Here is a 17,227-nt window from a genome sequence, read left to right on the forward strand (position 1 = left end):
GTTCGTCTGATCCGGGGCTTCACAGCACCACTTGCGTTGAGTTATTAGGTTGACTTATGACGGATATTAAGCACGAATCAGGAAGTAGCATGTTCGATAAAAGGTAGCCATCAAAGGACAAAGGAGGTGTTTGCGTCTCTCCCCTCTCTTTTAAATGTTTTTGCTACTCTCTCTCTCTCTCTCTCCCCTTTCAGGAATAATACTAGGTTTCGGTCGCTGTATGATTTATTCATTGTTGTGTTTCTTTGCTCTTCTCCTTGAATGTTTGGTGGAGAGGACAGGAAACTTTGAACCACAGTACAAAGCCATGTATATTTGGGTCACACTTTTTCAGTTTTTCTTCTGAGACGATTGTACGTGTGTGTGCATGAGCGAGTGCGTGTGTGTGTGTGTGTGTGTGTGTGTGTGTGTGTGTGTGTGTGTGTGTGTGTGTGTGTGTGTGTGTGTGTGTGTGTACGTGCGTGCGTGCGTGCGTGCGTGCGTGCGTGCGTGCGTGCGTGCGTGCGTGCGTGCGTGCGTGCGTGCGTGCGTGTCCGTGTCCGCGTGTGTCCATGTGTGTCTCCAGTGTGTGCATTTGCAAAATGTGCATGAGTGCCCGTTTGTACCCATCCCTCTCTCTCTTTGTCTCTCTCTCTTTTCCCGTCTCTCTCTCTCTCCCCCTCTCTCTCTCTTTGTCTCTCTTCTGAGAGCTTGTCTGGTGACTGGGTCGACTCCTCTCCCACTCTTCCTCGTTCGTCCTTGAAGTGAGAAACAGCGGGGTGCCCCGATCCAAGGGGAGGCTGGTGAGGTGGAGGGGGGGGGTGGAGGGGCAGGCATGCGGTGGGAGGAAGGGAGGAGAGGAGAGGAGGAGAGGAGAGGAGAGGAGCTATGTGGAGACATGGAAGCAGCAGAGAGAAGGGGAGCAGGGCAGAGGGGTTGGGAGCTAAATAATGGATGATTCCTTATTGAAAAAGAGACCTGGTGAAAAACACAGAGAGCAGCCATGTCACCACCCGGGAAACAGAGCGGAATGCTTAATCCGAAAACGGCGCTGCCAACGCACGGTGAAAGCGGGGCGTGGCTGCTGCCTCAATATGCTAGCCATCCTTGTATGAGCTGAGATTCAGCATTGGTACATCAGTGTTCCCGCGGATCCTTAAAAAGTCTTAAAATGTCTTGAATTTCGTTTCTGCAATTCAAGGCCTAAAAATTGCTCAAATTGTATAAGTGGGGGTATTAAATTTAATCTGAGGCAGAATTAATCAAAAATGTTTATTGAATGATCGCTGATTTGCCGCAATCCTTATGCAATGTTTGTTTACGTTGGTTTGTCATGAATGAATAAATGAATGATCTGTGATTTGCTATGACTTTACTTAGCTTAGCAACTATACAAAAATGTATGAATCTTTTTGTGATACAGTATATATATATATATATACATAAACACATACGCAAAGCGATGCATCGGTGTGAAAAGTTGGAAAACCAAAGACATAGATGCACGTCATCATCAACAAAAAGCACTCGTGTCATCCTTTTGGCCCCCTGAATGGCACGTAGTTCTCATTACGTCAGCGATGTTACAGAGACAGTGAGCCAAGAGCTGAACAGAGTGTAATGTCATCTCGCATCGCGGCCGTGACCTGATACCATCTCAGCATCTCACTGATTGACTCAGCAGCCATTATCAACATCACCCCCATATGCCACTCCCCCTTCCCCCCAACACACACGCACGCGCACACACACACACACACACACACACACACACACACACACACACACACACACACACACACACACACACACACACACACACACACACACACACACACACACACACACACACACACACACACACACCTCCCACGGCAAAACTTGTCTGGCCGTGAGCCAAGCTGGTAAAATATGAGGTGACTCTGAACCCGCGACATTGCCTCTCTCTCCACCTGCGTGAGCAGCACACTCCCTCCCTCCGGCACCGCCATGAAATCCTGAGTGTTAATATAACTGTGTAAGTACCTTGTGCGGGTATCTTACAGACCTATGCTTACAGTAGCACACAGTAAGTTGTGAACCCCAGCGTCCCTGTTCTGGTGCCAACATTCGGCGGAAATAGAACATCCACAAGCTCACGATGGGTTACGTGTATGGCGACACGGTGTGAGCTTGTAGATAGGCTATTTCCGCCGAAAGGATTTGGTGTGTAGAGGGGAAAAGGTATAGACCCCTGGGGGACCCCCCCGGTCAACAAATTATATAGGGTTTAAAGTTGTTCAAATTGATCTGGAAATAGATTAACCCATTAAAACCGACAAAGCATTCGTGTCATTTTCGATTTTTGCATTGGCTATTAAAAAATTGCAGATATACAAGCTCACAGCGCGTCACTTCGTGCCGCGCTGCAAGCTTGTACATCTGCTATTTTTGAACATCTGTGAAAAATCTTGAAAGTGAAGAGAACTACAGATTTAGAAGGCATTTGTAGGTCTTAATGGGTTAACACAGTGACTTTGAAAGTCCACATGAAATGACATGTCGCAGAGGTGTCAAGATCAGCTCAAAATCATGGAGTCGTCAAAATGCTCGCACTCGAACAAGTGACAAGCGTTTGCGAAGAAGAACGCACTCACAATGCCGAGCATTGTTGAAACGCTTCCTCCATGTGCCCGTGGAACGCCAAAGCCCCCCAAACACAAACTGCTTCTACCTGGGTTGATTATTCCATTAGACAACACCACTTTGGCTCCACGTTTTCCAGATTCCAGCATTTTGTTTGCTTTCTTAGTCTAAGAAATAAAGAAATAAAGTCAAATACACGCAGGCTAATGACATTAGCTGTAATTAAAATGGAGGAAGTATAGCAAGCTGCCACACTATTGGCTTGGAGAGAGATGCATAAGCCAGGCATATGGTTATGATAATTAGTCCCAGAACTAAATAGAAACAAATAAACACGGCAGACAAATGGGGGGGCAGCTGGGAGCTAGGGGGCATGAGCACTTATGGAATGGAACACCCCCCCCCCCTTCCCCACCCCCCAGACAAACACACACAAAACAGCCGATCCTTATCACTGTCGTCAGTGGCAATAGAGAGGGGGGGGGGGTAGATGCTGTGATGCTGCTTTCTGGCTTGGAGTATGCCAGCTTTATACTTGGCTGCACACTAGGGGTGTGCCGATACACTCATTTCACGAAACGATACGATACGATATTGGGCTCACAACTTCGATACGATTTCGATACGATACGATACGCACTTTTTTATTATGAAAATATATGGGGGAGAAAAAAAGCAAATGCAAACAAATAATTCTGTATTTGCATTATGCAAACTTGTGGCTTTTCAGCTACAATAGCCGTTTTGAATCCAAATAGGGCAATAGTGTGACACCTGACCCGAAAAAAAACATGTTGTCACCCTTTTCACCTCGGGGCTGCTTGCATGCCTGATTATTATTATTGTAAAAAAATAAAAATAAAATCAAAACGATATTTTTTCCCCCCAAAACGATACATATTGTCATGAAAACGTATCGCGATATATCGCGGGACGATATATCGGCACACCCCTACTGCACACGGTGTCGCGCACCAAAATAGTTAATCTATAAGCTCACACTCACTGAGCTGCGACGTGTTGTGAACTTGTGCATTGGCTATAATACTAAGTATAATCAAGCTTAATATGGATGTGAACGTCAGAGCGGATGGAGCTGGGATAACAAGGCCGAAAAGAAGAGGACGGGAAGGTACTGGATATGAGAAATGAGAATAAGAGGGAGGGAGAGAGAGAAAGGGGGAGAGAGGGAGGGAGAGAGAGGGAGGGAGATGAAGGGAGAGGGGGAAGATGAAGGGAGTGGATGTAGGAGGGAGGGGTTCAGATACGTCCCCTGGAGGAGTGGGCCTCACATTAAAATGCTCATCAGACTCGCTGCGCCGTCCCTCCTTAAATGAGGAAGGTATGATGTTCTCGGGCCGAGCAGCAGGCAGTCGGCTTTTAACCTTTGCATTCAACAAAAGGTATATTCTACCTACGTCACTATGATGCCGCATCTTTCTGTCCTTAACCACAGGAACCATAGAATAGGGACATTCTGGGCATGTCATAATAGGCAAATATAGCAGTTATATAACATAGATAAGCTACTTTCAGCGAAGAGATTTGGTGTAGACAGAAAAAAGGAGGGAGCCCTGTATAGACCCCTGGAGGACGCTGGTCAGTGAAGTATAGGGTTTAACACTCAAGGAATGCAAAGGTACCTACTTCACATAGATGGTGATGCCGCATCATAGCATCTTTAAACATGTTGACGGCTTTTATCCCCCCCCCACCCCCACCCTTTGTATCCCTAAACACAAACAAAGACAAAAGAACTTCATCTTCTTACAACAGCCTCTGAAATTAACAGCTGGGAAAACAAAACATCTAGAAATATACTTCCAGCTTTTTCCCCCCCTCTCTGTGTGATTTGGGGCTAAGTTGATGACGAGAGAGAGAGAGAGAGAGAGAGAGAGAGAGAGAGAGAGAGAGAGAGAGAGAAAAGTGGGGCCCAGTGGAGTGTGAATAGACATGGCGATGGAGTGATTGTAGTGAAATCGGTGGAAGAGGTGCTGGGATAATTCTCTCTCTCTCTTTCTTTCGTTCTCTTTCTCTCTCGCTCTGCTCCCAGTTGGAGGATGAGGGAGACAGAAGGGAATAGCTGCTAATAAGGCGATGGGTGAAAGGCTTTGGGAAAGCTCCCCGCGGTGCCGGTCTGTAATGGAGATAAGCGCCGCGGCGTTGTTGTTGTCTCACCAAAATCAACAAAGGGAACATGCGATGGGAGATTTGCGGCCGCGTCCCCAGTGAAAAGCCAGCTTTCACGGCGCCGTAATGTTTAGCCGCATTAGAAATCATTAGGCCCGGCACCGAGGGGAGAGCGTGCCAGACGCCCGTGCCCCAGTTTAACGCCGTTTCAAAAGCTACCCCATAATCCATTCCTTAAACTTGCCCCCCCTACACACACACACACACATACACACCCCCACCAAATTCACCTTCAGATGCAGGCAAATCTGCCAGGGAGATTTGCAGAGGGAAATAAATAGGAAGCGTCCCTCTGTTTGTTTGTTTGTTTTAGAGGGAAGATTTAGCCAATCTACATCCCTTTTGCCTTGTGATCTACGGGAGCGATAAGGCGTCGGCAAGGCAGTGGTTACACTAGCAGCAGGTGCCTTGCCAGGCATCGGGGGGGCTGGGGGGCAGTGGGGGGGGGATGCAGAGAGAAGCTGATAAATGGGGCCAGTTTCCTGCATAAAGCACAGCGTCCTACGGAGGCAGAGAGATAATGTATGCAGAGTTCACAGGCGCTGTGGGTCGCCGCTGCAGGGCGGGCGGACATCTTTGGAGCAAAATGATAGCAGCGTAGAGATGGAAATGTGTGTGTGTGTGTGTGGGGGGGGGGGGGAGACAAACGCCCTATGATCGCATGACTTTGCGTGATTCTATGTTTGTAAGCGACATGTGGTACAGTACCTTTTTTGAATCAAACTTGTATAAAGGTAGACTAGTGAGGTACAGTACATTTTCAAGATACAATACAGTAATACTGTATTTCATCTGTTAATGTACTATGATATTTGTATTTGTATATCTGGGGGCGGACATTCAGCGATAATAGCAGATCTACAAGCTCTCACAACACGTCACACACTGCACCGTGTTGTGAGCTTGCATATCGCCATATCGCCATATCGCCATATCAGCCAGATCAGCCAGCAAAGATATTTAGTATAGAGGGAAATCAGGATTGGGCCTACTATAGACCCCTGGGGAACTCCAGTCAACTAAGTATATAGTATTTAAGTGGTTACATTTTACAGTTCTCCCGTTATCTTCTCACCAAACCACGTTCAGTTGTGGTTTGAAATCACAGCATCGTCATGCCTCTATGGCAATGTAGGTTGATTCTCACAAAGGTGATGTAAATTGAAAGTGAAAGTGAAATCGAAAGCACAGTGATGCCTCAGAGCATAGATTACTCTACTCAACCGCCACCTATAAAAATCTAATCAAAACCAAAACGGCAGAGCCCAGATTTGACAACCGAATGGCCGGTGAACAAGCGCGATCCGTCCCTCCGGACGATGGGATTGGGATAATCATTTCAAGTGAAGCTTAACATGTTCAACTTCGCACTCAAGATGGTGCCTGAATGTATAGCATGCATGACAGATTGGCACTGGAAAACATTACACTGCTGAAATAAATGCAAATAAATTCTGGAGGGGGCCTTTAAGCCTGCAGCTAAATGTAGTTTCTTGCCACATTAGCCTCTCTGCACAAGGATTGCCTCTCAGTCGTGGCCTATAGCAAGGCCTCGCCCGGGTAGCCTAGCCCAGCTATGCTAGCTGCTAACCAGCTGGTAATGGATGCAGCAGGCCTGGGAGGTCAAGCTTGGTTGTCTGGGGACCCATTAGCCAGGCAAGTGAGCCTTCCCAGCTCCTCTTCCTCCCTGCCTGGGCCCTCTATCCTGCAGGCAGTAGCCAGCTAAGTAGCCCCAGTACAGCGCCAGAGGCCAGGCCAAGCTCTGCCCAGGGACGCCACCTCGGTGAACTGTCATTTGTCTCGGCTGCACTGCTAGCGCCACGGGCTACATTAAACCTTGATCTATGGGGCAGGCCAGCTCACTTGGCCCCTAGGTTTTACTAACTGTATCCAGAGTAGAACTGGAGTAAGGCAGCCACTTCACCACTTAACTGTAGAGTGCTGAGAATCTGAGTGGGCCTTTATGGTCATTAATGAAAAAAACCTGTGTCTACACGTTTAACATTTAAAACATAACCTGAAAGAGCCCTCAGAAAGCCACAGAAAAGTCGTCACTTTCTAGTGTTTACATAATGCCACCATTCTCTTTACACTTTATAACTGCGTTAATCTCCACCGCAATAATATTTAGTTTGACTTTTTTACTCGACAGAACTGCCAAGACCTCTCTGCCTCCGCCTGCTAGTTTCAAATTGTCTCCAGTCTGCCGTTCCTCATGTGTGGACATTCTCGCTGTTCTTTAATAAGTGCGGTGCTGCTGTCAGCACTCGCACACTGATTTTTCAACCTTGCAAACTTCCAGTGCAACGCTTTCTTCCTTTCTCCTTCTCCTCTCTCATCTCTTTCATTCGTTCCCCCACCTCCCCTCCTTCCCTTATCTCAGGTTTTTATCCAACATGGCTGCTCGGCATGTGTGACGGATCTGTGGGTGAGCCGGGTCGGGCCCAGCGGACGCTGCTTGAGTTTCTCGGGCGGTGACTCCTCTGTTTCTCCTGTTGTGCAGGACCCTTTGGTGTTGTATACGTCCAACCCCCCGCCCTCCCCCCCAGTACAACGTCCCTGGAGCCCGGCCAATCAACAGGGCCCCGGCGAGAGCTGTCAAACTCAATCCTGCCAATGGAGGGTGTTGAAAGCTGGCATGGTAGACGTCGCTGGGAAGCAGGCATGCTCCGCTTGTCACAATACCCCTCAGTGGTGTCGGACTGCGGGGGAGGGAGGGAGGGGTTGGGGTGTTGCACGAGAAGAGATCCTTCTTGCGGCGGAGGCACTGTAAAAAAAAAAGCCACATCAAGGAGAAGGAACCACATTTTGTTGGCTCCAAAAGCGTGCAAGGCTGGAAATAGTCAGCGGGCATTTGCATGTTTCTGGCTAACGCGGCCTATTCATTCATTAGATTAGTGCTGTGCTAATGTGAGGACTAGCCGGCCTTAAATGCGGGATGTCGTGAAACCTAAATGTTCGTTTTAAGCTTGGCTGTTAGTGTACAAAAAATGACAAGAGCGGATGTGTGGACCATACGCAACAAACAAACACTTACATGCTCACACACACACACACACGCAATTACACACTTAAACAAGCCCAGTGTTTGTGTTCAAACGCAATCTCGGAGGTGGACATCTTCTCGTCTCTCGAGCTTTTTTTGTGGGGGCTTCCATGAATCATTGCCTCTTATTCCTGTTCTCAGCACGGGGAAATCACATTAAGTGGAGCGCTGTGTTTGGCTCACGCCAGTCTCATCTTAATAGCTGTAATTTGGAGGGGAGAGAAAGAAAGGCGAAGAATGGAGAAGAAAGCACTCTCACAACACTAATTCCAGTCAACAAAAACGCCCCTCTCCAATCCCCACCACATTAATTTGCATTAAAATATCCAGCAGCTAAATATGTAAGGAGAAAATAGTCACCTACTATTTATAACTAAGCACATCTCCTACAGTGGTTGCTAGCTTGTGTGTGATTGTGTGCGTGTGCTGTACAGTCTACTGCTATTGTAGCATTCTGAACAGGCCTCCCACGCCAACATAGCTGATGTTCCCACTTTCGCACAAGTCAAGAGAGAGAGAGAGGAGAGACAGACAGACAGACAGACAGACAGACAGACAGAAAGATCAAGAGACATAGAGAGAGAGAGAGAGAGACAGAGAGAGAAAGATAGATCGAGAGACAGGGAGACAGGGAGGGAGGGAGAGAGAGAGAGAGAGAGAGAGAGAGAGAGAGAGAGGGAGAGGGAGGGAGAGAGAGAGAGAGAGAGAGAGAGAGAGAGAGAGAGAGAGAGAGAGCACTGCCATGCAGATAGTGAATCATGCACTGAGTACAATATGGCCACTGGCTTCTAGTGTGTTGTTGGGCTGAAAACATGTGATTCCTAGAATGCTAAACGTAAAGAAAGAGAAGGCAACAGGGTAAAAGGTAAAAATGATTGTACAAAGAAGGTGTGAGGCATTTGACAGCAGGGAGGGATGCTAAGCTGAGCAGAGAATTGAGAAATTCTCGAGAAAAAAAAACGGGAGAAGGTGGTGGTGTTTGGCGGCTGAATGGTGAGTCTCATGAAACCTTCAAGAAGAATGGGTCCATCTTCCATTCCCCCCCTCTCCCTCTGTTCTCTCATTTGCACTCATCTATCACCATCCCAGCCACGTTTCTGCCGCTAACCGCGGGGTGCCCCCGCGCCGCGGGGAGACCGGCGGTGCAGTTTGGTTCACGTGTGACCTATACATCAAGCAGTAAACACCTATAGAGAAACATGCGCTCATATCTTCCCGCAAGCAGCTGATCTATGCGTGAGCTCAGCGAACAATTCCCAACTCTGACACAGGCTCAGGCTCAGTTGTGTTGTGAATAATAATACAAAAAAAATAACAAGAAAAAAGACAAAGCTGGTGATTTAGCTGTAATTTATAGCCAGGAATAGGGGGTGTTGTGCAGGGGTTTATTTATTTATTTTACCGTGGTGATAAAAGACGCGCATAGCATCATCCTTCGTTAAATACCTGTTTACCCAAAGAAGACACGGTTCCGCGGTGACTTATAATTCGAAGATTTGCCACCGAGTTGGATTTCCCCCTTCGCCATCCAAAGCCCCCTGCTATATCTGGCTCTCATCTCTTTTGGTATAATGGAATGATTTTATGGCGATTCTCTGGCTGCCGAAAGCCGTGGAATTATCCGTACTAATGCTCCTTTCTAATGCTACAATCATGCTGATAATAGCATTATCTAATCCTGCCGGTGAGCGGTGCGCGCCCATAGCTGTTGCAGGCCTGATCCAGATAATTCCACTAACTAATGCGCGGCCGAGTCAACTCGCCGCGTTTCCCCACCACCGCCGCTCGCCTGCTGCACACACATGAGCACCTCTTGTGACCCTCCCAGCCTCCCCGCCCGCGCGCCACAGAGCCGCCACCCCGGTGGGCCGCATGTCGGCTTGACTGGCCACTCTGCGCATGAAGCCACTTCACGTGGGCGCCGTGGTCGTTTGTGATGCCGCTGTGCTCACAGTGTCGCCTAAAGCGCCCAGCGAAGGCTTATCTCAGTAGCGTTATTATAATCACTGTCTTCGATACGATTGTACGCTCAAAACAATGTTATCAAAAATGCTTTGCTGGCATTAAAAAAGTAAGCACAGTAATAACCAAGTAAAATATTAATGAGACAAACTGTATGTAGTACATAATGTAGATAGGTAATATACATTTGGGGTTGAATTATTAGGCCTACTGTTAATTCATTGCAGTGGCACAAACTGGCTCATTAAACGTAAGCTGTGATGACACATGTAAACATGGTCACAATCACAGTAAAAAGTCAATTTAGCTCTGAAAGTGTAAATGAACAGCATGTATGTGGCACGGTGCCCTGGTGACCGAACCAGTTGGTGCATTGACCATCCAGACACAGAGCAACAGTAATGATCTCGTCTCCCTCCCAAACGCAAGTTAAGAAATATGTGTAGTAAGAGTGGTAAGCCAGTCACGTAAATGCTCTATATGCTGGTTGGATTAGTGCAGGGACATATCAAGTCCAGTATAGGAACATTTCGTACCGTGGCGGCCGGTCGGCTGGCACAGTGAGGCGTTTATGCGTCTGCGTGCATACAGTAAGTATTTTCTGTCCTCCGTTGACTCTGCTCCCCTGCGATTGCCACCCACTTCTAGCATTTCCACGGTGGTTGGAGTCATGTTTGGCTCGCCTCCTCTGCGGCCGCCTATGCAAACAACCTGAGCCGGACAGAGCCCCTCTCTCTCTCATTTAGCAAGGTGAGAAATGGGGATAGAGAGGGAGGGGGTGGGGGGGGGGTGGACTGCACATTTGAGCTCCGTCGTCCTGAACACTTTCCATGAAGTCTTAAATCACAACGACATCCTCAAGAGGGACATTTCCTGACCAGATTAACCCCAAAAATGGTTAAACAGCAGAAATAATCTATTAAGCATATACAGTATACAGTAATGGCTTCATTGTGAAATGCATGTGCTTCCTTACATCTGTGTTCCTATCCATAGTATTACAGTATTACTCTCTCTCTCACCGTCCCTGCTATTGCATCTGATTTAGTGGCAGAATAAATCCTGGCGCCGTTATTGGCGTGTGACACTGCACGATCTTTGATTCCACAGGCTGCTAAAGCCATTTGGGAGATGTTCTTTTGACTACAAAAGGCCTCTATAGTCATGTGCAATAGGGGTGGGGGTGTGGGGTGCAGGCGGGGGGGGGGGGGGGGCATGGAGAGATCCTTACATTCAGCCAGCCTCCAGATTCATGGCCCTGCATGTTTGGCTAACCATTTCCTGGTGCAGCACAAACTATTTTATTTGGCCCGTTTTGGACCGAAGGACAGGGGGACAGTTGTCTTCCCCTGCTGCTGAGCCCGGAGGATTTCTTTGCTTACTTTTCCTCTCTGCTCACAGGGAGGGAGAGAGAGAGAGAGAGAGAGAGAGAGAGAGAGAGAGAGAGAGAGAGAGAGAGAGAGAGAGAGAGAGGGGGGGGGGGGGGGAGGATGGATGGTAGTCCTGCTGGAGTTATTAGTTTAGTAGAGGGAGGATGAGAGGAAGGCTAGATGGGGTGAAAAGAAAGAGGGGAACTGCCAAGATCTGTGTTTGTATTTGCCACTTGCTTCCATTTTCTCCCCTTCGGCACGGCGAGTTCTCATCGCTCAACGTAGAGCCTGAGCATCTCGGAATCAAAGAGTCTGGCTGACACTGGCTCTCTGTTCTGAACGATGAATAAAATGTACGGTTTGTTGAAGTGGGTCAAATGAAGATTAGATTGATACATTCCATCATTTTACAAACAGTGACTTCTGTAAGAGCATGATGAGACAATGTTAGTTCTGCGAGCGCAGTGTCCATTTGTCTCTTATTACAACATGGAAAAGCAGCTTACAGTACATGGATACGTTATGCTCGGGTGTTTATTTGCATTCATGTCCTCAAAGATTACATTTGTTTTGTTTCTCTTGCTCTTCAGGTGTGGGCCATTAACAATAAAGTGTTGGCACCCAACAGGTACGTGTCATATGTCGAGAGAGAGAGAGAGAGAGAGAGAGAGAGAGAGAGAGAGAGAGAGAGAGAGAGAGAGAGAGAGAGTGACAGGATCGGTTTACAGCATTTAGATGCAGCTATAAAGATATATATAATGTGTATATAAGTTCTTTCTTTGATTGTATTCATTTAATTGAATATCCTACAATGTATTAATCCAATGTGAAATAGGTCTGACAGTCCTTATCAGTTAGTAAGTTTCCACTCCTCTGTACTCCTCTGTCCCCTCCCCTTTTCTAATAAAGTGCTTGGACGGAGGGGAGTGCGCCATTGTGATTTTGGACCTTGTGAAGTGAGTTACATGGTGGTCACAATCCTCGTACGAGTAAAAGAGATCTCGTGTGTCACGTGTCTTCTTTATCTGTGTGTGATCAAACAGCAAGGGGGTTTAAGATAACGATCAAGAACCTATCATTTCACTGGTCCTTCGTGTCGGATTTCTACGTCGTTTTTGGAAGAGGAGAAGAGGACGCATCGCAAGTCTATCGATAGCCAGAGATCTGAGAGGGTCCTGCAAGCCCTGGGGTGTAAACCAGGCCGGTGTTCACCAGTCCGAAATCTTCTCTTCGACGAACGACTGCCGAAATCTGAACGTGATCACACGCCTATAAGAAACATGTAAGTGTGGTCCTTGTGTGGACATATTGTTGTTATTACTAAGGTGTAATATTGACAAGTGTGTTGTAGTTGTGCATAGATAAGCAACTACAGTTATAGTTGTGTTGTAGTGGCGGGGGCCACTGCATTTTATTAGCTGCAATTGTATACTGAGAAACGAGTTTTGTGTGAGTTCAAGAGAGAGTCACGGTAGTTAATAAGATAAAGAGTCTGAAAACTCCCTCCAGAGGGTTCAGTGATTTATCCTCTGGGGCAAGTCGACACGTGGTGGACCTTCCAGGGCATGATCCTTTTGTCTATGTTTAGTCTATATATCTTGTATAACCCCCATAAGACTCTCAGGGGTGTACGGTGTGTGGTTTGAATGTGATAAGTTAGCTGATCCCCTGGGCTAGTCCAACACGTGGTGAACTGGTGAATATTTGGGTGTGATACAGTTTTTGACCAGTATACAGCAGTGCCTAGAAACGTTGAAATACACTTAGTTAGGATAAGAACAAGATATTTACAGTGATTAAAATAATTTCTACATTGAACAGAACATTATAATAACCACACATATTTAAGTTTTCACCCACATAATAGTAATTGACTGCTAATATGGAGAAGGAAAAAGAAGATACAGGTGCTCCTGTGAAACAAGTGATTGTAGTCGATGTTACCAACGACGGAGATAAGCCAAAGCAGGGCAAGAAGAAAGGCCAAACAAGGGCCCCCAGATCATGTTTTAGGTGTGGTCGTTTAGGCCATTTTGTGGCTGATTGTATATCAAGCACAACAGTACATGGATGGGATGATACGAGGAAAGAGAAAGGCCAACCAAGGGCCCCCAACTCATGTTGTATATGTGGTCGTAAGGGCCATCTTCTCTTCGGACTGGCTCTTTGCGAGTCATGCAATATGTCTGGCTGGGATGATTAGAGAAGAGAGAAAGAGAAGAAGCTAGGAGGCTGTGCGCATCAGAGCGACAGCTACAAAGAGAGAGATTGTAGTAAGAAGAAAACGTTTTGTTTTGTCTAAAAGATGTGTGAATGAGAGAGTGGAATGTGCATTTTTGTGATCTGTATGAATGCCCCAAATAGATGCAGTAATCATTTAAACATTTCAAAATTCCATGTCGTGGTGCACAACGACATGGAAGGAGTGATGTTTAAATGAGAGTGAGAGAGAAGAGGAAGAAAGAGAGAAATTGTACGTGTAAGAGTGTATGTATGTGTGTTCAGGTGTTAGTGTACATGAATTGTGAGTGAATGTGGTGTTTGGGTGTAATACATATGTACTATATGTAAAGTGTGAAGGGTAGCAACAGTAGTGTAAAAAAAAATGTTATGATGTGCGTGTGTGCTTGTATACGTGCATGTGTGTAGTTTCATGTACCGAAAAGACTGTGTGTGTTTGAAGCATGTGGAATGACGTCACTTACGTTGGAGAGTGTCAGGTACTGTGTGTGTGAGAGGAGTGAGTGTGTCTGTCTGACTGTCTGCATGTGTGTGTGTGTTCACATGTGTGCGTGAGTGTGCGCGCGTGTGAGCATGTGTGTGTGCTCGCATGCATGAGAGAGAGAGAGAGAATAAGAGAGTGAGAGCAATTCAGTGAGCCTGGCTCTGTGTGCGTGTGCGTGTGTGTGTGTGTGTGTGCGTGTGCGTGTGAAGTCCAGCCAAGAAAGAGAAAAGGAGGGACTGACCAAAACGATTCATTTAAAGTATTTTTACTCAGTTTGGGAACTTTAAAGTATCTGTACTCATTGTTTAAGTATTTCTACTCATTTAAGAGAGTTTGTGAATAGTCCAGCCAGTTTCTCAAGGGAAACAGCTAAATGTTAAGGCCACGTTGTCAGGTTTCGTCTCACGTTATCTCGTGTGTTGATTTAGTAGTAGAATCTCCCACATGTGAAAGTATGGGGGAAGAGTAGCAGGCCACTGTTTACATTCAGATAGAAGAGCAGCTTAGATACAAGCATCAAAACCCAAGAATAAGAGAGAGCTCCTTGCAGTATGCCCCATATAGTTTGAATTGCGTTGGCAGCAGACGTTTTTGTTAAGTTAAGACAGATGATGCACATGTTGGTCTCTGTGTTGGCCCTTCCTGATTATACTAAGTCCTTTATCCAAACTGCTGAAGTTAAAGAAGTTTTTTAAATGATTTATGTCTTGTTGAAAGAGTAAGGTGCTAAGTGAAGGCCTCTAGGTTTTACTCCAAATGTCTCTTAACCCATTAAGACCTGGAACCTGTGTAAATTTTTGATATGTACTCAACCTCATCTCACTAAAGTTCGTTGTGGTATTTTTGAACCCCAAGTCCACTAAGGGCATCGATGTTAAATGTCTGACTCTACAATAATAGCCAAGATGCATTTTCTACTTTGTTTATTTTTTTGCTGCACAGTAGACTAGCAGAGGCACTTTTACGCCTGGGAAACGCTTATGTAGATAAGATAAAAAGGAACCTAGTCGCGCTTCACATTGAGAGTTTTTATTTGTTATGTCTGCCACCAGTGACACAGACCATTTCACACTTAGGATCTGAAGTTGAGTCATGACCATAGGTCATATCTCAAACAGGAGGGATGGTACACATATAATATATAATTAAGCAGCATTTTCACACGTTTTTAGACAATGAAAAGGTAACGAAAGGCCATATGTAAGACTATTATTTCCACTTATTGAAAAGTGATAATACTGTAAAACTAGATTGAAGTACAGATGTGTCAAAACGGCCATAGCCATAATGCATCACATTAGTGGAGCTTTACATGAAAATAGTCCAAAGTGCAAATTATCTGTCTAGTCTTTTCTCTCTCCCTACAGGGACTGAAGCACTGGTGATCTGCATGCCGTGATAAAGATCATCAAGCGACAGGACCAGGACCAACTCTGCGCTGAGAGGGTCCGTTCCGAGTCCTGGTCACCAACACAATTGCTGTGAAACGTGTTATTTGGATCCACAAAAGGCCACTGTAAATTGGTTCGAACATTATCAGACATTTAAGTAATAGGAGTGCTAAAGCCAGCAGCGGGTGGGGCCGAGCGGATAGAGCTCAGGTCAGACCCAAACCTGGAGAAGACTCCAATTAGAATATTCCCCATCCCCATTCCTATTACACCTAGAATTGCACCCCTGGTATTTTTGTGAGTTTTTAATTTCTATGAGTGTATTATATATTTGTATTATTAAAGTTACTCGTAAATCGAGGAGTGTTGACGAAAATGTTTCTCACCGTCTAAATCTAAATATATATAGGTATATTTTTACGCTAATCAAATCGCTAAGACTAAAATGTGAATGTTTTATGTTTGCACACATACTGTATAAATATATCTGCTTCACACAACTGGTCATGAGAAGTGACATGCCTCGAAATCCAATATCGCTGGTGAGCCTTGGGAGAAAATGACTTTGAACTAACAGCAGCTATTTGCCGTGTAAACCTTACCATCAGTTGAAATACGCCCTAAATAGCACTGTTAAGCCTGTATGTCACTCGGAAGCCTAACCTTTGTTATGTCCACGCTGGCTCTGTGAAGAAGGGTCAGATCAACGAACACACTTGTCAACAGACATTAATGCTGACTCCCCCGTGTTTGTTTAGATCAACTAAGAATTGGAGGTTGTAAGAAAAATACAATCTCACTGGTAATCCCGTGCCAATAAGGTTGGTTTGTCTCTCTTTCCCCATCTTGGAGTGGGAAAGCTTATGTTACGTGTAGAGACAATTAACTATAGACGTAGCCTGTTCCTCAATGCTACAATGACAATTTGAAGAGGCCCAAAACCGTGAGTTTGAGTCAGCGTCGTTAATGGCCGTCCAGAATAGAGGGACTCTTGACCTTTTGACTGCTGCGAGTGGAGGGGTCTGCGTTTCTGATAAAAAGGACATGTGGTGTTTTTTTTATTTCAGATGACATTAATTCCAAGAATGTTAGTGACGCAAAGCAAGACCATTAGTGTATGGTCAATGAAAAGGTCGTGCAGACATGCGGCGTTGTCTTAGACTGATGACGATATTTGTCCCAAGTGCTCCACTCCACACGAGAGTGTGTATTCTCTTCGAGCCCTATTTGAGAGTGACATAGAAAGTAGTCCCAAGGCCACTGGAAGCGAAGAGGCAGATGGTTGAGTTGTTGGTTTGATTAATAAAAATCCTGGTATGATATCCATTTTGAAAATGTGAAAGCAAGAAAAATGTGATTGATGTTTTTAGGAGTATTAATTAAATGAACAAAAGCAGGAAATGACAGGATCGGTTTACAGCATTTAGATGCAGCTATAAAGATATATATAATGTGTATATAAGTTCTTTCTTTGATTGTATTCATTTAATTGAATATCCTACAATGTATTAATCCAATGTGAAATAGGTCTGACAGTCCTTATCAGTTAGTAAGTTTCCACTCCTCTGTACTCCTCTGTCCCCTCCCCTTTTCTAATAAAGTGCTTGGACGGAGGGGAGTGCGCCATTGTGATTTTGGACCTTGTGAAGTGAGTTACATGGTGGTCACAATCCTCGTACGAGTAAAAGAGATCTCGTGTGTCACGTGTCTTCTTTATCTGTGTGTGATCAAACAGCAAGGGGGTTTAAGATAACGATCAAGAACCTATCAGAGAGAGAGAGAGAGAGAGAGAGAGGAGCACCTGGCTCTCCAACACACCTGGGAGAGAAGGAAGGAGAGAGAGGGAGGGCTTGTGTGGCCTAATGATGTGGTTTGCAGTATGGTAAACAGTGGGAGTAACAGATAGTGTCCCTAGATGACTTGCGGTTGATTACTCCTC

The sequence above is a fragment of the Gymnoscopelus braueri genome (genome assembly GCF_963280865.1).
Source record: "Gymnoscopelus braueri genome assembly, chromosome: 24".
NCBI lineage: Eukaryota > Metazoa > Chordata > Actinopteri > Myctophiformes > Myctophidae > Gymnoscopelus > Gymnoscopelus braueri.